The sequence below is a fragment of the Dipteris shenzhenensis genome, chromosome 1, assembly GCF_047967505.1.
Source record: "Dipteris shenzhenensis isolate YYH24624 ecotype China chromosome 1, Dip_SZ_1.0, whole genome shotgun sequence".
In the NCBI taxonomy this organism is placed as follows: Eukaryota; Viridiplantae; Streptophyta; class Polypodiopsida; order Gleicheniales; family Dipteridaceae; genus Dipteris; species Dipteris shenzhenensis.
The window spans coordinates 9,672,107-9,693,455 of record NC_141596.1 but is presented as its reverse complement, the minus strand read 5'-3'; the positions used below and the strand labels follow the sequence as shown (position 1 = coordinate 9,693,455).

Genomic DNA, 21,349 nt, shown 5'->3' with positions numbered 1-21,349 from the left:
TAAGGAGGACCTTGGGAATCTTGCCTTTGATTCCACCTACATACTTGCTTAGGAAGCTGCTTCTCCAAGTACATACTTTGCTATGATCCAAAGATCTCATTATTTCTATGGTGTTTGTTGCATGGAGAGCATGCAAAGAAGGAGAATTCTAGGGGCCTAAAGTCAAAAGAAGGGAGGTGAGGAGCAAAAAGGAAGGGAGGTAAGGAGTCGGTTGCCTACCATTTTGACACTGGAGAAACTAATCTTCTCAAATCTAAGTCCTGGTAACATGAAGGGGATTCAAGAAAGGAAAGGAGCATTGGGCAAAATCCATAATATACACTCTCATATAGGGTGCCATCATGGACGAGCATAGAGGTCAACTTGCCCATAGAGTTTCATTCGAGGTAGCACTTGCTCCTTTAAAGGATGTAATCATAGTTGATGCTCTTGGATATGTAGGCAAAGTCTATGTAAATACCATAGGGATTGACCATGAAAGTCATGCTTCTAAACCTTTGACCTTGGTGCTCTACTACTCTGGCTAATGCTCAATCTCTATAGGAAACTCAGTGAGGACCGATTGGTTCTATTATCTAAAATAGCAAAATGCCTTAAGGAAAACAAAATCTAATCCAAGTCGCTATTGCATAACTCTATGTGCTTTGGCAATGATTTGAGGGAAATGGCAAATAGGTGTGTACTACCCAAAAGGGGATTTAGATGTCTCAAGATGACTACATCTCTCTCTCTCTCTCTCTCTCTCTCTCTCTATGTGTGTGTGTGTGTGTGTGTGCGTGCACGTGCACACGCGTGCATGCTTCCCCCTTCCTCCAAATGATGCATCACCCCTCTAAAATCAAGTCACCACTTAACATCATATTCTATCTATTTGCTCAACAAATCGTACCTTATAAACTACACATAATTTAGATTGAAACCAGGCTTGAACAAGTACGCATTAGTAGATCTACTATATTGGTAAGTGAGAAAAGCAAATGATTTTTTTGATGTGTTGAGCTATTAAAAAGTAATCATAGCTTAAAGCTAAAATCTTCACATCACATCTTTCTAAAAGGTAATTTCAAATACACAACTTAGATTAACCTTATTTTCCAAAAACATTAACGAGTGAGAAGAAGATTTCACCGCTCCTCGCTCCAACAAGTATTTCAAATACGTTGTGTAAAATGCACCATGGGAAATAGACTAAAAATAGGGGGGGTCATGGGAATAGCACTCCATGCTCTAGATCTGAGGGTGCTATTTCCCATACCATTGATGTGAAGCATCTCCATTATTGTGTGGCATTTGTTTATAGTCCTCTCTAGTTTCCCGTTGGATCTTCCAAGGGAATAACATCATCAATCATTGTTTTCCCTTTGGTATGCTAAAAAGATTTCAATTTACCAAAACTTAATGCGACTCTGTTCGTTTTTAACGGGTCCATATGGTTGCCTCTAACGAACAAACTACAAGGGGCCAACTCTGTGTGCCTCTAGAGCTATGTGGGCAGGTAGCAAGCAGATGTGCTTTGAGAGGTAGCCAAGGGCATCAAAAACGGGCAGCGAGCGTCGGTGAGTGGACGTCAAAACCGTCGAGAATGGAACGCTATCGAACGCGGGCAGCCAGCAAAGGTGGGTGAAAGCCCAAACTGACTAAAACTGTTGTGCGAGGCACTGCAGCTAGGGAATGGAACCTATTGAATGAAGGCAGCGAGCTATCGAAGGCGGGCAGCCACCAGAGGTGGGTGAAAGCCCAAACTGCAGCCAGCAGCACAGTTTGGTCAAAGCCCCACCCGCCTGAACTCGTGCTGCTGGGCTGAAGAAGGCACTGCTTAGAATGGCTTCAATAAGTTATAGAGTAGAGCCGCAACTAGATTGCTTGGCCAGCTGGGCTCTTGATGAATACTTCTCTCTTTTGCTATCTTGTTGAGGTTCACATGAGTCACGTTGTCAGAAATGATGCAGAAGATTGATGTTCAATTGCATGCAACCTTTTGTAGAGATTTCGTTATCATCCAGTCCTGCTTGCACTTGATGTTGTTCATGTCGACAGTAAAACGTAGTTTTTCTTTTTTTCGGAGGAAGAAAAATTCCTATTCTTTGCACTGTAAGCAAATCTATTGTCATTCCACTTCGAATGACGGGGAGATGTATTTCAGAAATGTATAAATAATAAATCAAAACCAAATTGAGACAGAAGCATGCAACTGTGACAGGAATAATCCAAACCCAAAGCTGCATTGCATGTACGACAAAAGTTCCAGCACCATTTGCAACTTCATTGGATTGGGTCAAATTATGTTCCTACGCTTTAGGAAATAGTACTTCCGCGCTCTAGCCGGATGGCCCTCGAGCGTGTTGTAACCTAATGGACCTACTGTGTTGTGGCTCCTTATGTAGTACTGCTCTAAAGTTCGTGCTTTGTCTACAGTGTTTGTTGTTTCCAAAACTTTGATTTCGAAATTTTCTTTGAAGGGCTTGTAATGCTGCAAGTCCTCTTTCATTTTCGTAGGTGGTTTTTTATTGTGCTGTTTGATCCTCCGCGGCATGTCCGTCGTGCTCCCTATGTATTTTTTGTTGTTGGGCTTGCACGTGATGCAGTAGACGACGAGGCTCGCACGATTCCCTTGCGCGGGCGCTTCAGTGGAGGCTCCTCCTTCATCTGGAGGCTCGCGTCTTTCAATGTCGTACCTGCGTAAACGTTGACAATTACGTTAATCATCGAGGTTTTTGGTCTTTTTTTTTTCGTTTGAGGTCCATAATAGAATGCATTTATTTACTTGCCCTGGTTTTTCTCTGTTGGCGTTAAAGGATCGTTTCCAATACCGAAGTGCTCCTCGTATAAGTCCCTGTCGAAAATATACGTAAGCTTCTCCATTGTCGTCACCGGGTGCGTCACGTCGTGCGCCCCTCCAAATTGTTCCATGAATTGTTCGAGTATAGCTGTTCCTTGATCGCGCGTCGTGTCCCTCAGCAACTTCAAGAATACGTTGTACCCGTAATGCAGCAGCTCGCACGCATACGCTGTGATCCCTTTCGTCTTCGTGTCTAGTAGCTTCTGCCCCTCCAAACTTTCCATCATCCTATCGGTCTCATCGAACTCAATGTCAAGCTCGACAAGGATCTCTTTGAGGAGTCCTACAGGAGAAGTGCAATCCATGATGAGTTTGTTGTTCTTGCAACTCGTTAATTCTTTTTCTCAATTGTTGCGGTTTTTTTAATTTTCGGAAGCATTACGTACCATTTGCGAATCTCAAGCCTCTCGGCTCTCTTTTAGCTGGCAAACGCCTATTGCAGTTGTCAATGAAGTCGCGTAGTTCCACATACATGTTGAAGCCATTGATGTAAGCTCCCGGACGTTCTCCTGCATTGTTTGCTAGCCGGAATTGCTTTGTGGTTAGGAAGAACCTCCTCTTTGCTGGTGGAGGTTTTGTTGCCTTCGCATTGCTTTTGTATAGCTCAAATAGCTGCTTGCAGGCACGACTTATTACACCGTCTTTTCAAATGAGCTGTCTTTTTAAATCTTCAAGAAAAAAAAAAGATTCTTTCATGCTGGTGGAATTTACCTTGTCTGCGTCCATGTCTTATGCTGCAATGTCCCGAGCTTTCTGATTCTCTGCACCTGTTCTCGACAACAGACAAGATATTAAAACCATTTTCCTTGCACGCATGTTTGACGTAACATATTCATGACTTGTCTCTGCCTTTTTCAATCTCTGGTAGTGAATACCTTTATGCGCGTGGTTGTGTTGTTGGCTGTGAGAACTCTCGTGGAATAGGTCTGAATATGTCTGGATGTGGGCAATGTAGTATGCGCAGCCTCGTTCTCTCAGTCACTCTGGACAACATCACGTATGCTAGGCCAGGGGCAAACACTCCTCGAAATATGAGCAGCGCTTTGTTGGATATGGTTGCGCCTTGGGATTTGTGTCCCGTGATAGTGTATGCTAGGGTTAGTGGAAATGTGGACTTGTGGAACCATTTTCCATTTATTGCCTTTCGCTGATGCTTTGAGCGTCGTAATGTGAGCACGGCCGCTGTTGTGTCCACGACGACAGTGATACCATTGATTTCTCCCCTGCTAGTTGCATTGATGCTCTTGATTTTGCACATTGCTCCATTTGCGGCACCTATTGCGAGGTCGATGTTTTCCGTTATCATTGCCTTCGCCCCCACACAAATTTTTCCTATCTCGTTGAAGCTTTTGTCCTCCAACCATTCTTTGAGAGCTGGTTCGCTCGCGGCGTTACTGTGTATTTGAACATGCACAATCATCTCGGGAGTGTTGAATTTCTCCACAAGCTCATCGTTGAAGGTAGCGACATCAACTCTGTGCGTGCAAATGATGGTTGTTTCGGCATCGATGAAGTGGCATGCACCTTCCTTGTCAACAATGCACTGCCCCAAACAGTCGGAAATCTCATCAGTTGTGGGCGTCCTGAGTCTTATGGTATGCAAGAATGCCAGGAACGGCATGTCTCGTGCATGTCGCACCGAGAATTGCATGTGGTACATTTTCGCTTGAGCCCAGTGCGCGGAGGACGTGATGTGGCACGGCTCGCAGAGATCCTCGCGGTGTTTTTAGACTGGCGGTAATTGCGCCAGGTCACCAAAAATTATGAGCATTTTGTGTCTGAATGGCTCATGCAATGTGCCATTAGTCACATTGACGATTTGTCTTACCACGAGATCGAAAGTCATCCTTGTTAGCATGGACATCTCGTCAATGATGATCGCGTTGGCTTCCTTGATTGCGAGGTGTCGCTCATCCGTCTCATGGATGTTCAGTGGGTACTAACTGCTGCTGCGCACATGGATCTTGAATTGGTAGTGTACAGTGGTTGCAATCCCGCTCAGCCGCGTCGCAGCCGCCCCTGTTGATGCACAGAGTATTGCCGTTTTGTTTTGCACTACCAGATGCAAAACATAGTACCGTATCAAGAAGCTTTTGCCGCTACCTAGTGTTCCACAGACAACGTGCAGCCTCGAGCTTGTTGAAGCTAGGCTTTCGAAGACTCTTTGTTGTTCTACTGTCAATGCGGCATTGGCGACGGTGCGAAACTCGGCCATTTTTTCCAACATCCTCGCGCGTGTTGGCCCTTCGACGGTTTGCTGGTCGATGTTAGGCACTTCCATCGAGCAGTCTCGGATGATCACAACCTTTTGCAATATCATATTGATCAACTGGTCTATGTGGTCAGTCGCTAGCAAGTTCCTTTGCATGTAGTCGGTCACATACATCTCGAGGTCCTCGTTGCTCAATATGAGGCCGCGCATTTGGCATTCGACAAAGTAGGATCCAGCTGTGTTGGCAGGTGATATGAGCTCCGTTTCATTCGTGAAGCTGAGTTTTCGCAAGAGCACGTTGTAGAAGTACCCCTCTGGTTGATGTCCAGGGTGGTAGTCAGTGAATCTGACTACTCGCTCACATTTTGCGATCCTGTTGCCTAAGAGGTCAAGACCGACCGTTTCACGTTGCGTTTCCTTGGGCTTTCGAATCACATATTGCCTATGGTAATCGTAGAACGTGCTATCCTCGATGACGCTCGGTCTCCCGCAGTATATGTCGACCGGGTGCAGGGTGACGTTGTTGTTGCGCGAGATGATGCGTTGTCTTAGAGATGGTGGCGAGGAGTCAACATAGTGAACGGTCTCGCTCCTTGTGATTGTTGGTATCTGCATGCAGTTTAGCGCGGCCTCTGTTGGAGAGGTTGGTTTTGATAGGAGGCTCGCGGCGATGAGTTTCAGCTTTACTTCGTCGAGATGTTGCAACCCCAAACGCGAGGCGTCTTCTGAATGGATGTTCAGTTTGCCCATTGGTTCAGATTTCATCGCGTACTTGAGGAGGTAGTGAGAGATTGAAGAGTTTGTCACCCGCTGTATGTTCATGTGTGCACCCCACAACAGTAACACGGAAGGGTGGTAAGGGACGACATTTTGGTGCTCGTGTCCCGGCCGGTAATACAACCAACGTTGCGTCAGAGGGTCGAGGATGGGTTCATATTCTGGCTGTGTTGCGAAAGGGAAGCCGTGCTTGCAACTGTGGTGTGACGGTCCGACGTAGCACGCTTTCCTGCATACGTGCAACTGCTTCCTGAGAACTAGTTCTCGCAGCCTTGTGTTTCGAGGATCCAGGGCCTCGTCCCTGGGGACGTAAGCCGCAATCTCATTTGCAATTCGCTGACGGTCATCATGGTGGACCCACAATATGACATGGGCGTGTAGGGAGCCCCTGTTTTGTATCTCATAACGAACGACATGGTGTTGTATTTGGCCAAGCAGACCGTCGGATGAAAGCAAATGCTTGCGCATGAACATGTGGAAGCGTGCGTGGAAAAGTGCCACGCATTCAACAGGACAGTCCTTCCAAGTGAATTGCGCATTATAATGTGTTGCGATGCTCTCGATCACATTAATTTCTTGCCATCGTGTATTGGTGACCTCGTCTGCAGTGAATGTCAGAAAGAAATCTGGGAGGCCCCAAGCATCGACCATCGTTATGAGGTCCTTCAGTTGCCGTCGATGCCACGATGGGGACCCCGGCATTGTTGATGGCATGCTGTAGCGAAGCACGTGTCTCATTGCGTCTTCATCGGTCGTGGCAGGGTTGGCTTTCCTATATTGGTCGATGTCTCGTTGCAAGCATGTAGAGTTGCTTGAATTGGCAATCATCACTCCCTGTTTTAACTGGAACGTGATCAACAAGTACGGCTTGTAGAGCGTGTAGATAGAGAATAAGGTGCATATTCTCATTTTCACATAGTTGCTGAACTGTATGCAGCCATCATAGTAGCCCCGTCCGAAAGGGAACAGGAAGGGGAACACTGCTGACTCCATGGTTATGTCAACGCACGCACTGCCAGCTGCTGCTACTCCGTCGACGTGGAATGAAGCGACCCTCTCTGAAAGCATTTATGTACCCCGTAGCTGTATGGAGGCAAACTCATGCTTGTCCCTTGCATCAAAGGCGCAACGGTTCGCGGGGTCCACCATGTTTTGCAAAAGCAGGAGCTCAGGCTGAGATTCTGCTATTGACATTAACTCGAAGGGAGCTGTCTCATCGTGTAGTTCCAAGATACCTGCAATGGTTTGAGGACTCAAGATGCACATACCCATCTTGATGTCCGCACGCTCTGCTAAAGAATTGTACTTGCACAATATTGGATTGTTCTCGATGTTGTATGGGAGCACACCTGACAGCTCGTTCGTCACGATTTCTTGAGCCGAGCTTAGTGGGATGTTTTTTCGAGATATCAGAGGATTGTCTAGAAGTGACCTTCGATCGAGTGTGCCACGAGCAATCGCATTTGCAGTCGTGGTAACTGAAATGGATATATCTATGATGCTTAGCAGTTGCGTGTGGAGGTGGTTTGTTTTAAGCAACTGCCGAGAGTGCATCAACCGCACAATGTATCTGCTCCGCTGGGCATCTCGTGTGCTGCTTTGGCATTTCCAGTAAGTCACTTGCATGCCCATATTCTCGCAGGCATCCAAAAGTATCATGTTTTCGAGTGCGGCGCTGTGGCTCGAGATGCCTATGCGTTGCGAAGAAACGATCCTTTGGTTTGCAGACAGTACCGTGGTTATGCCACAGACATCGCAGATTTGAAGGCTAGAGAAAATAGCCGTGCAATTACTAACCCATTGCTTGTATCTATCTGCGATGGTCAACCACGATGACGTAGCTGGCCTCAAGGACATCTTTCTTGATGTTATATCAAGTTGAATAGCTCGACCTCTGGCTGCTCTGACCGTTGACGAATGGTCATGTTCGAAGGAGTTTCCGGTGGTCATTTCTACATCGTGACATGAATCGATGTCTTATGTTCGGGTTTAAACACCTACAGGGATTAATAATAAAAACCATCCGAAACTTTGCTAGAATTTCACTCACGTGGTTTTGTCTAAACGCAACAGGAAAAACAAAATGGACTGAACCTCTATCTTTAGAAGGTGAAAGAATTGATAAAATAACTTGAATCAAGCAAATACATTCTGTTGTGCGTACCTTTAGGAGGGGTGTGATTTTTTGGTGAGCTTTTTGTCATGAGCTTTTTTTCAATTTTCATGAATATTGCGAGCTTTTCATTCACCTGAGAGAGAGAGAGGGGGGGGGGGTCATGGAGTGGGGTGGGTTGAAAGTTTGGGTTGTGGTTGCAGTTAAGAGGAGAGAGGGGGGGGAGGGGAGATAAAGGAAAGGGGGAGGGACGGGCGCATGGGTAAGGTGGCATGGAGAAGGGAGGGGAGGGGAGTTGGAACATATATTCATTATCATAGTGGAGAACGTAGAGGGGGAACTTATAAGGTATGCAAAGAGGAGTGCAAGGAGGAGAGAGAGGATGAGGAATGTGAAAGTTATGTTCATCTACTAAATGTAAAGGGGAAGGGAGAGCATGTGGGAAATTTGTTTATTTTCAAGGTGTATAATTTGACAGATTTGACCTCATATTTGGATTCCTCGTCGAATTCCGGTCATTTTGAGTACCAACATGACCATATTCTGATAAAAATTGGAAAAATGGTGTTTTTGTCATTTTGGCCTGTTTGGGGCCTGTTTTGAGTCTGCGCTAGCGCAGACTCAAAACAGGCCCCAAACAGGCCAAAATGGCTAGCACAGACTCAAAACAGGCCCCAAACAGGCCAAAATGACAAAAACACCATTTTTCCAATTTTTATCAGAATATGGTCATGTTGGTACTCAAAATGACCGGAATTCGACGAGGAATCCAAATATGAGGTCAAAAATTTCAAATTATACACTTTTAAAATGTACATATCTCCAATAGCTCCTCCCTTCTACTTTGAATATGGACATATCTTCCATAATTTTTTGCCTCCTACTGCCACTCATATCCGCCCCCCCTTGTGCATAGTATACACTCTTCCACCCCTCCCACATGCTATGAAAATGAACATATCCTATATTCTCTCCCCCTCTTTCTAACCTCCCCATCTTTCTTATAACAAAAACATGTATGGATTTCTAAAAAAAGCTCGCAAAAACAAAGGAAATGGTAAAAAAGCTCACATTAAAAAGCTCGCCAAAAGATTTCCCCCCCTTTAGGAGAAGACACTCGTTTGGAGGCTGCAAACATCTCGAAAACAGAAGTGTTGCAGACATGATTAGTATGTTGGTCGAACCAAGCAAATGTAATGTTCCCTTGCAGAAACAGAATGTGCGAAGAAGTGTGCGTGCTCAAGATGTGTAAAAAAAAAAAAACCATACGTAATGTATGGTGGAGAGCCAGCACATGTCTCTCCAAAAATTATATATCATAGGGGAACGTGCCATCCCCCCGTTTCGAATAGTCACCTCCAGTGTTGGAGGTGTAGCGCATTAATGCGGACCAGAGCAACAGACGGTGCAGAAACATTTCAGAATTGAAATGACCGTACATTCTACTTACGTGGAGTATCCTTTGTGACGTCCACAGCTCGACGAGAAGTCGCCTATTTCTTTGCTGGAATGTTGGAATCTGAAAAACAATCATGATTAGTCAATATGCATTCCTCTTGTTCTGCATGTTTGGATATGTTGGTTAGCATATGTGCAATTTCCTAAAGATGATAAATTCAAGCACAAAAGCTATACACAATCCAATGATCAAAGATGTTCAAACCATCAAGGTAATCATCTTCACACATCTTCGAGCAGTTGTAGTTACAATTTTTGCCTTTGCAAGATTCCAAAAAATTACGACTATGGAAATATAAAAGTGCGTATAAATAACATCTTATTATATCTAAAATGATTCACTATGTCCATGATCTTATGAGTTGGCAATAGTTATCATTGACACTTTTGCAAACTTTGATCAGATCGCAACAATTATTGATGTTTGCATCGCATCCACCTCCAAACTATTTTATTGTGTAGTCTACCAATGGTAGCAACTCAAAGTGTCCATGTTACGTAAGCCACAAGGAGTGCTGCTAAGTCATGCATAATCTCAAAATGCTAACATGAAATGATAGTGTCAATTGCCTCATAGTAGCAGACAACAAAATTCAGTAGAAAGAGACCAAAAGCTAGACACACCCTCTTGGAAGAAGAGATCTATAGAAAAGGGGCATCGCCACCTTGGAGCTTCCATGGCCCTAGCTACTCCCTCCAGACGTGCTGCAGCATCGGGAGCTCCAGGAGCTTGCGCCTGTCCCCGTAAGTTTATTGAAATCGTCCCAGTGGAAGGACATTGGTGCTATGCAATGCCCCCTTCACCGTCTGCTCCTCCCATCGGGCTGCTTCCTCCAATGCTACCTCCGATCGCCCCAAATCCAAAGAGCTTCATAAGCTCCTAGAGACAAGGATTCCCGCAAGCCTGAGGAGAAGGAGAATTACAAAAACGGACATAACTAATTGAGGCCTATATCTGTAGACAGTGCCAATCATTAACACGATACCGTCAACAACAAATTCGACAAGCGAAGAAAGCCCGGTGAGCTTAACAAAGCTGGAGAGGCTCTCAAGACTGGCAAGATTGATTCCCTCATCAAGTTAGGATTTATCAGCGCAGGAAGCTTTGAGAAGTTAGGAAATAGCTTGCCTTTCAGAGCAAGGCTCTTGCCAGGGCAAGTATCTCCAGTTGCGATTAAACATCCGAGAGAGAGAAGCGATACTAAGGGAGTCTAGTTCAACCACGACAACCTTGGAGTATCCACTGGGCATTTCCTCGATGACACAACCCGAGGGGCGTCTTCGTGAGGTGGGTTGTTTCTTCTACAAAAGAAGACCCAAGATCTGGGAATAAATACAGCAAGCCTAGATATCCCTGGCAACGCCATCGTCTAATAGTCGGAGCTCAATCTTAACTTCGTCCGGTAGAAGAACCGTGAGACAGCTCCAAGACAAAGACTGACGCCCGACGATGGACGTTTTGATGGCACAATTCCGAAAACCAGCAGTGAGAAGACATCGTCAGATTCAGCAAAACACGATGGCTGTTGGGTTTGTATGTGTAAAATTGCTTAGGAGGATTAATGGAACTCTTTGAATGAATTCGTTTGATTCAGTCAAGCATGACAACTGCTACGTACTACCCATTGACATAGAATGGCCTTTTTAACCGCGGGCAACGTGAGGGATATATTTGAGCGGGGATTCGTTTGCAGAAAGAATTCTTAATAGCCAAAGAGTGCACTTGACGTGATAATAAATGTTAGTAATAGAGTGGATTTCTGGCGCAGGCAAAAGCACTACTTGGAGAAGCCTCTCTAGATCATGACTGCACAACTCCGTGGCACTCTTTGGAATATGCAATGCGGAAGATAATTGTCCAGGGAAACCGCTGACAGGGAAACGACTAACGCATTCAGGATGTTGAATTTTGCCAAAGAAGGAGAATTCTTCATAACCAAGTGAAGTAACAAGTTTGAACGGAAGCGATCAAGAGCGTTGCAGGGTATTCCAATCTGTATATCTCGAAGAAGATTTGGAAGCCTACCTTGATTGAATTTGGCAAAGCCTACGTTACAGAGCCTTCATGTACGAGACGGCTTTCGTTCGTCCGTTTCGCCTATATTTAAAGGTTTTGCCTTGGCTTTTTACGCAGCTTTTCAAAAGCTTTCAAAGCTTTTACAGAGCCTTCATGTACGAGACGGCTTTCGTTCCTCCGTTTCGCCTATATTTAAAGGTTTTGCCTTGGCTTTTTACGCAATTGGCTTTTTACGCAGCTTTTGGGCTTTCAGAATTTAAAAAATCTAAGGGTGTATATTGTGCCATGTGGAAGCACAGGATTTCAGAATTTGAAAAAACGTCCTAGTGCTGGCCAAGTAAAAACGAACCACGTCGAGAAAGAGAAAGGGGATCGCTCAGACGCTGCATTTGAGCCAGCAGCTTGTGGCGAAGGACCCGATGACGCTATCGGAGGCAACCCAGATGATGCTATTGGAGGCAACGCAGATTCAGATACATCGAGCGGCGGTGATGGCGCAGCAGCCGGTTCGTTTCCCTTCACGGTGCCAGTCATGAGTGCCCCCGGTATCACTAAATGCAATGAATATGCTGGCGCAGTACTCGGTTTCAGACACTCGTTTCCTGCATGTCAAAATTTCCCCGTCATCCTCTGAAATTTATCATGTTACAACAATTCTCAAGTTCTGATCCTAGCTGCATCGACCCACAAAGAGATTTCACCTAAATAAGCCCTCGCAGTCGCAGGGAAGTCCGTGATAAGGCCGTCGACTTTGAACAGTTGCACTCAGGTGTGAAGCTCCAACGTCGGGTCTGCTTCGTAATCGAAGGCCAGTGCAACGTACTCGCTTCTTTAGCAATACACAAAGACTGTCATGTTTTGAGCTTTGAAATCCGCAACTATGTTAGTTGTATTTTCCAAAAAGTACACACTATTTTCAGGGGTAACCAATTTCCTTGGTAAAGACACGATTTTCGCTAGCTGTTGGATCTGGTTGACAGTTTCCGTTGATATAGAGACGTCCATATCAGGTACACGGTACACCAGTCTGTAGGACGTCAACTGTTGAAAACGCTGCAGCACAGCACCGTCCTCTGATTGTATAAGGACCTGGGGTGAATCTGTAAAGCCAGCAGCGTCAAGCGCTCTAATCGGCAGGAGCGCAATGCAATCACGACTGCTCCGGGCGCAGCCAATCTAAAGGGTTGGCAATGCTGCTATGCGAGGAAGACAATTGGAGCAGCAAAAGCAAGTAGTGCAAGGATTGTGTCTGATGTGGTAGCTACTGACAATGAGGCAGAGGGGCGGAATATCCAGAGGCAAAAGGGCGGAAAAGCCAATGCCAAAGGGAAGGAGGGGGGCAAGGCATGTTGAAAGCTACAGAAAGATGAAACACATAATGCAGCTCAAGCTCACAGGGCGAGGTGGCAAGTGCAAGAAGAAGAAGAAGAAGTCAGTACAAGTACTAGTGAGCACTGCCTTAGGTTCTTACGCACTCAAAACTATTGTTAAGATGAATGGATGATCCAATTGCTTGTAAATGCAAACAGATTTGCAAACTCTATCTTCTGAGAGTGAGAGAGACTGTAGAAAGTGTGTGTGTGTGTGTGTGTGAGAGAGAGAGGACCAAAATAAAAGGGATCCATTTGGCAAGAACGCGAGTGGGACACTTTTTTACAAAAGTGTTAGTAGAGGGTTGCCTGGAAGGCAGTGCTAAAAAGAAGAAAGTACCATAGCCATAGGATGACACTGACTACCTATGGCCCGTCCTTCCATCACCTGTACTCGGTCCCCCCTCGGAGCTGTCATCGGCTTGGCTCGGTAATATGGTGGTTTGCAAACCAGGTTGATCGCCAGATTTCAATTTGCATTCATGCGTTTGGGTTTTGGAGGGAAAACCAATTTGGTAAACAGAAACACTTGGTTTCAAGGGCAAGGTGATTTGCCAACCATCCCTCCCAGGTCAACCTACTCTAATTGAGGGGGTGTGAGTGTGGAGTGTGTGTGGTCGATCACCTGCGACAACCTATGCACACCACTCATCTAGGGTAGTGAGCCCCTCGATAAAGGTGAGACTTGTCAAAGAAAAGTTCCCACCAATCAAAAGAGCTTAGAGGTTTTTAGAAGAGCTTAGAGGTTGTTAGTTGCAAACTCAGAGCCCCTCAACATGGCAGTGTTTTCATTCACGCCCATTCTTGCCCCTCGTGTCCCACAAGATAAAACTACTCATTAGTGACTACTTTGTTGTACACATCTACCCCTCCTCTACCTCCCTATTACATAGCCAAAAGTGCACGTGCCAATGATTCGTGTAGGACTACCTACCGCTAGTCAAAGTCGGGTGGCACCAGTGCCCCAAGTGCCACCCTGTGAAATCGGGGGATCGAGCTCTCCTAGTCATGAGACAACATCCTAATACAACAATACAACACTAATCTAAGGAGGATGCAACTTAAGTGCAAACATGATGAAGAGAGTGCTCATGACATGTACCTCAAGTCAATTAGGTTCCAAGATAGATTAGCTTGGACTCATAAAGAGAATCTTGAGATAGTGCAAAGTGCTTGATTGATATTACATCAAATGAACCTCCCTTTTATAGGTGAGGGTACTTACTGCATCCATATGCTTGATCAAGCACGTAAAGGTCATTCTAATGATCAGGCATTCATAGCTTCAGACAGAAGCAGAAGCAGAAGCAGAGGCAAAGGCAGAGGTAGATCATATAAAAAATGTGGTAATCATGAGTAACAAAATCAAAGTCAGCATCAGCATCAGCATCAGCATCATCCTCAGCAACATCAGAATCAACAAAGAGGAAATCATTCCAACCGAGGAAGATTTCAAGGACGAGGGAATGCATCCACCAACATGTCAAACATTCAGTGCAACTACTGTCACAAGTTTGGACACTATGAAAGAGATTGCCGCAAGAAGCAGTACGACCAAGGTGGTCAATCCAGCAGCAATGAGATCAACCCTTGCCAAACTATCTACTTCAAAACCAAACCAATGGTGAGATCTACAAATACATTCAACCCACTACTGTGGGATATCTCCTCCATGCTATGTGGCAGCTTGCCCTTTACTCATACCTTTGCTCTACATGTGCTCATGGCACCATAACTCTCAACACACCCCACAAATGAAAGGTGCAATTTTGGGCATCTCAACGTGCATAAGTGTGTCCTCTCCATTCGTTGTATGGCCCAAAGTGCAATGCCTCTAGCCACACACAAAGGGCTACGTGTGCATGTCCCCTTAGCTATTGCAAGAGGACACATGACATCATAAAGAAGAAGAAGACATATGGCATCATTTCATTTGTTTAGGATGTGGAGACAAAGACACTTCATTATTCATTCTTTCCAATCCCTAAAAAGGGGATCTTATTTTAGTGCAAGGGACTTGAGCATGGAGAAATGTGTCCTAAACCCATCCTATACCAATTGGTTTAGGGTGGAGTAACGTGATGACAAATTCTAAACCCATCCTTGTGCTAAAGCCCTAATGACGTGTGGATTTTTATGGCAAAAGATTATTATCCATGGTAGGTATCAAAATCTTTGGTAAAAATGTAGGTTTTGAGTTAGTTTGAACCTGCAAGTGCTTCCGAAAGTATTTTTTGGTACAAAACCATTGACCTCAAGGGCTGTGAGAAAAAATGGGGAAAAAAGATGGGGACATTATTCCCACAAAACTATCACAATGTCATAAGGCCTTAAGGTCCTTCCTTGACCGCTAACCTAGTTTTATTCCATTTGAGTTGGATTTAACATCTATTCTCATCCAGTTTTTATCCCCATTTTGGCAATATCTTGGGAATGTCGGCTTTTCTTTTCATTTGAACCCTCAATGGGGGCTATCATCAAAGTGGAATGTGGTTCTTTCTGAATGAAAGCCATTGAGCACCCAACGTCTGCAATATGAGCTCAACTCTATAGTGATGTACCATGCTATGATCAAAAGAGCATGATAATCTAGAAAGTCACACAACGTGGAAGAAAGTTCAATCTAGATATGCCTAACATGGGCAAATTCATCATGCTGCTCCATTTTCAGATTACCACACCTATCACCCCACTTGTGCTCGTAATCTACCATTTCAAGCAACTTCTAGCACATTGCAAAAAGAGTAAGGTGCCTAGTCACATGAGCTAGATTTATGCTCCATGCAATGAGGTTGTTAATGGTAATGTAAGGGTCACAGAGTAATTAGATTGTGATTTTTGTTTGATGGGCCTTTCTTAAATGTAGACATATTGACTTGGGCTAGCCAAATAAATGACAACTTGCTCCCCTCCCCCTCCCCAATTACATTAATTGTCATGTGGCCTGCCCTCCCTTCCCCCTTCCCCCTTCCCCCGCCCCACCCCCTCCCCCCCACCTTCTTGATCTTTCCTCTTCTCCTTTGTTCATCTCAGCTCCCCCATATACATCCTTTTCTCCCCTATCCTCTCCTCCCATTTCGCACTTATCCTTTTTCCCTTCCACTAACTATTAGAGGATTGACTTTATTTTTTGATTGAGCTAGTTAATATTATCCTATAGCTAGGATTATAGTGGTTTTACAACCTTGTTTGGCTGAAATGCTAATTTGATAGTGCTTAGGCAAAAACTTGGACATGTGGTTTTTCGCTTGTCACTTGTTTTTATGCCTTATAAATATGTTTATTAATCTCTCTCTCTCTCTCTCTCTCTCTCCCCCCACTAGTGACGAGCAGTACACAAATGTAGCATATCTCCACAAAGCACCACGCTTGGTCTCCATAGGTGAGGAGATGATCACTAATCAAGTAAATTCTATCAAAGAAGAGATGCTTGCTAATCCTAGCAACAAAGCAAATAAAGATTATCTTTATATGGAAGTAAAAAGGTAGGAATATAGAGTGAAAAATAGAACGATCTTACGAGATGGGGGATTGAAAGATGGTTGCCTTCGTGATGATGAAGAGAAAGACATAGATGATATAATCGTATGTCTTAATAAGGAAGTACCGCAAGTTGAATGGGATGAAAATGATATATGCAATAACAATCAAAATGGCACACAAGCACAGGTCTACTTCAGAGGGAGAGCAGCAAGAGTTAAAATACTCAAACAAGCACATAAGCTAAACAGTACAAAGTTTTGTATACCTGAGAAGCTCACCCTTATCCAACTTAAAGAAATGGTGAACTCACCAAAATAAAGGAAATGGGCAGTCTATGGAGATGGGCAAGCATTAATTAGGGACTTCAAATCTAAAGGCTCTCAGTCTCAAACTCATACTATAAAGGCCACCTTACGGTAGCATTAGAATATAGTCATGCCCTATAATAAAACAGGAGGACTAGATTTGTGCACTCCCCCAATTCTCTAGTTATCTAGATGTAGTACGTGACTTTTTAGTTGTTAATACTTTGTCTCATAGATCCATGAGGTATTCTACAAATGCTGGTAGAGCTCTCTCTCTCTCTCTCTCTCTCTGCTTTTCTCAATTGTTTCCATTATTGTATTATTTGCTTTCATATTGTTCCCATTACAAACCACAAGCATTCATGCTCTCTCCTTAGCATGACCTCACTATAGGGTAGTTTTTTAAAGTCTTGAAACTACATTGATGTGATTTCTTCCATGTTGCAAATTTTCTTGACTCTTAATTATTATTTTATGTTCTCTTCTTAGAGAGAGCGAGCATCAACATACATACTCTCTTCTCAAGGTTTTCATTAACAAAGGGGATCGGTGAACTTAGGCTCAATAGTTGGTCTAGAGTAGTACCATAGCTTATGGTCAGTACATAAGTCATGTAAAAAAAGGAATGTCTCACCTCAATTGAGTCGAGTAATGCAAGAGAAGTTGCATTTGTAGCCAAGGAGGTAGAGAGGGGGAGGAAGCGGCAGGAGGGGGCAAAGGAGGGAAGGACGAAGGACACAGCTTGAGTGTGAATATATTTGAATGGCTCTAAACTCGTGAATTGGGACATCTATCTTGCAACATAGCCCTAGGTATGACTTGCTCATCAAATGTTCGTTGTTGCTACTCCCCCTCTCACGCTCTTACTTGCACTTTGTTAAATATGTGTGCATGCATGCACGCCCATGCTCTAGCTGAGGTTACTACGCAAGACTTCTTGTGATGCTTCTATCAAGGATGCTCATGGCCTATGCATCTGCCTCCACATGTTCTTGGAGAAAAAGAGGGAGATAATTAATGGATAATGTAGTGAGACCACTAACAAGCAAGGGAGATAATTGATGAACAATGGAGCAAGGCCACTGACAAGCAAAAGATCTTGCATGGAGGAAGATCGCACTACTGGTTCATAACCTTTCAAAGTACTCGTTACCTTAGGGTGCATATGTTAGAGGTGTTATATCCTGTATCACTGAGTGAGGGCCTTGGTTGTGGGTTTGCCCACCCATGTGAGGGAGAGTGAGGGCCTTTGCTTGTGGTTTTGCCTCCCTCGGAGAGCTAGAGGGGCATCAACATGATGGCTACTCAATCTAGCACATGTGCGAGGATTTACGGAGCAATTGCGTGGGTGTACAGAGCCCATATCAGGCCGCCTTTAGCCTGCGACTACTGTGAACAAATCTTGGGAGTTACAAATCCATTTGTGCCTGCCTCAGGCCTGCTATACGGCTGCCACTCAGCCACCTTCATGGTGCCTAGGTGGTGCCTTAATTGGGGGGTCAACCAGGTCCCTAACTGAGGTCACATGACCCGACCCTCAATCATCCCATAGTTAGCTGTCTTAGCCCCCTCTAACTGGTTGTCTATAGTTGGGGGTAATCCTATATATAGGGCCCCCTCCCCTCATTGTTTCCATTTGAGTGAACAGTAAGCAACCCACTTCAGAGTTTAGGTTTTCCCCCAACAGTGGAGGGGTTTCCTCCTGAGATCCTTGTGCAAGTCTCTCTTGTTTTCTTCATTCAGTCTTGTAAGTAGTTGGCTTCGGTCCATTATCACAACTGGTCCATTTCCATGACTAGGTCTATTTTGGGCTCTATCTGATGGAGATGCGCTAGCACAAGCTTCGGTGGATTACAGAGCACCAAGAGGCAGGTAGACCACAGGACATAATGGCTGATCGGGTACAATGACGCGTCACAGACTTATATACATATGAGTCAACTCCAAGACACAATAGAGTAGAGGAGGTGCAGCTAGCTAATATGAGGGCAGCCTGGATCAACACAGAGACAGCGAACATGATGCCACTGAGAGAGGGATGCAGAGATCATGCGCAAGACATAGAGTGCCGAGAGCACATTCTATTGAGGTCCCACCTATCATAGCTTTCCTCAGAGGGGACTGACAGAGACAAGGGGTTACCTTGGACATAGCCTAGAGAGTTTAGAGATTGAGGAGACTGTGCCCCTTGCCACAGTGCGAGACAGCTCAACAGACACACATACGAGATATTTTCACAGCTCACCAGAGAGCAATCACTGTGTCCAGCTTCAATTTCTGAGTCCAAGCTCTAAGATCGACTTGATTCAGCTTGTGCTTGACTGGTTTTGTGATGGTTATGATTTTGCTAGCATAGATTAGTACTCAACAAGGGCCCTAGCATGCCCTTTGCTCCAGGCCACTGAGGCTTGTATGAGTCTACTTTTTTTGCGCACTTTGTCCCATAGGCCCATGAGGCCTCCCGCGGACATTAATACATCCATCTCTCTCTCTCTCTCTCTCTCTCTCTCTCTCTCTCTCTCTCTCTCTCTCTCTCTCTCTCTCTCTCTCTCTCTCTCTCTCTCTCTCTCTCTCTCTATCTCTCTCTCTCCATTGTTTTTAAGTTTCACTGCACTTCTCACATGGTATTAGAGCCAAATGTTGTTTAAGAAGACATGTGCTATAGAGAGGGCTTGGAACCAACAAGCTACAAGCTTTTTGGAACTGTCCAAAGAGTAGAATAAGAAGGTATGGGCTGTTAGTAGAAAAGGGCGTCTAATTTGGAGGGTGTTTTCAGGTCTGAGAGGTGGTGTATGTAAAGGCCAGACTGAAGGAGCTTGAAGGAAGAGGTCTCTTCAAGTCTCTCTGCCTTGTCTTTTACTCTCCCCTCCTTTTCTTCCTTCATACCTCTTTCTCTTACCCTCCCCCCAACTTCGCTCGTTTATTCCACTTCTATCCAAATGGTTTCCCTAATAGAGATGGCAGAGAATAAGGTAAAGATTCTAGTATTACCCATGTTCTTGTAGATAGTCAGCTAGATAGGAGCAACTATGGTGTTTGGCATGTCATAATGGAGTCCATTTTAGTCCTATGACTTACCAGACTTCATTCTGGTGGGTGTCGAACGGCCATACACCCTTGCAAAGGTTTTAAGTATCCTAGATCAAGTATTTGGCTCAGCTCTAGGACAGAGTCAATGCAAGGGTACATTCTTTCATTTTTTTTGAATTGTACTCCTCAAATTATAAATAATGTAAAGCATATGACGGTTGCCAAAAGTATTTGGGAACACTTGACACTCTTATATAATAGGACTTCCCCCATAAAGAGGGTTTCTCTTGAAGTTTAGATGTGGTTGTTGGGTCCTACCAAGTCTTGATCAATGCGGGAGCATATCAATAAGCTTTAAGAACTTCAACAAGAGATTCGTCAAGCTGGAAAAGAAATTTCCTCCAAGGATATGGCCATTACCCTAATCTCTCACTTGACTTCATAGTAGTATACCTTCTATTTGTCATTAATCACTAGCGGCAGGAACACCTTGACCTGGGAAGAATTTGGTACCAATGGTGCTAGATCAAGAGGAGAGATTTCAGACTTCCTCCCATAGTGGTGGCTCCGATGATCTACTAGCTCCACAGAGCAAGGAAAGAATCAAAGTTGTTGGACCCCTGATATGAGGACAGAAGCAGAGAAGGAAGCACTCAAGGTGGAGCGTTGACGTAATCATTGTGGCAAAAAAGGCCACTACTAGAGGAAGTGCCCCCTATGGACAACCAATAAGGGTACCAGTTCCTCCTCTATAGCCATTACTGTTGCCTATTTTCACATTGAAATTATTGATTCTCTGGCTTCCTCTATTAGAGAGGGAGTCATGGCTCTTCAAGCTAAAGATTCCAGGACTTGGATTGTTCTAAGTGGGGCATCTCATAACATGAGCCCTTCTCCAATCATATTCACAAATTTTGTGATTTCAAGGGGGGATATTTGTATCAGTTATAATTCTATCATTAAAGTATGTGATGAAGGCAATCTCGACATTATCCCCAATAGCAAAGGAGGGATGCACTCTCCCAGGGTACTGTTTCTTCCCTCCCTTGGCTTTAATCTATTGTCTACGTATGAGATTGCTACCTACTATCCTATTCGATGAACACTTTGTGGAGGTCATGGATAAAGCTACCAGCCAAGTTCAAACTAGTATGGTGAATCAAGAGATTTATGCCTTGTCCGCTCTTTCCTTGGTCATGTCCTCCCTTCACCGTGACCTATGGAATTTTGGTTTTGGTCACTTGAATGTTGAAGCACTACATCAGTTTCTTGAGAACAGATGGTCCTTGGTCTACCTGATGTGGGTAGTAAGCATGATCAATGTTGTTCCTATATTCGAGGGAATCAACACTAGGACGCACTTCTATATCAGACCTCATTGGTAGGCTTCTCTCTGCAGTAGGTTCTTGTGTCACTACTCCATTTTTAGGAGCAGGTTCGCATGTAGCTACTGCCAGTGTATTCTTCACTGTTGGTATTGTAGGCTCAAACTTTTAGGGTCTCCACTCTAACTATTATGGCTATAGAGGGATGAAGTTGCCTTTCAGGCAAAATAAGAGAAGGTGGGTTGTTGTGTTGATGAGGCTTAGGGATCCACATTTGAGTGTTGCAATCATAATATCCTTGGGCTGCAATAGTTACTTCCTGATCCCAACTTCTTGTATCTTTGTCAATTACATCCTCTTACAGGTTCCTAATTCATTGTATCCTTGTAATAAAGTGATATATGTTCTTTGTAGCAAATG

The 21,349-nt window shown here is 44.5% G+C and overlaps 1 long non-coding RNA gene across 1 annotated transcript; it reads right to left on the bottom strand.

Annotated features, from left to right (window-relative positions):
• Positions 1 to 1,168: 1,168 nt before the first annotated feature.
• Positions 1,169 to 12,542, bottom strand: LOC147905345 (uncharacterized). Its single transcript, XR_015541579.1, has 3 exons — positions 12,118 to 12,542; positions 11,766 to 12,018; positions 1,169 to 1,862 (listed from the first exon to the last, which is right to left on the bottom strand). It is a non-coding gene; the product is annotated as an uncharacterized LOC147905345 (long non-coding RNA).
• Positions 12,543 to 21,349: the final 8,807 nt, after the last annotated feature.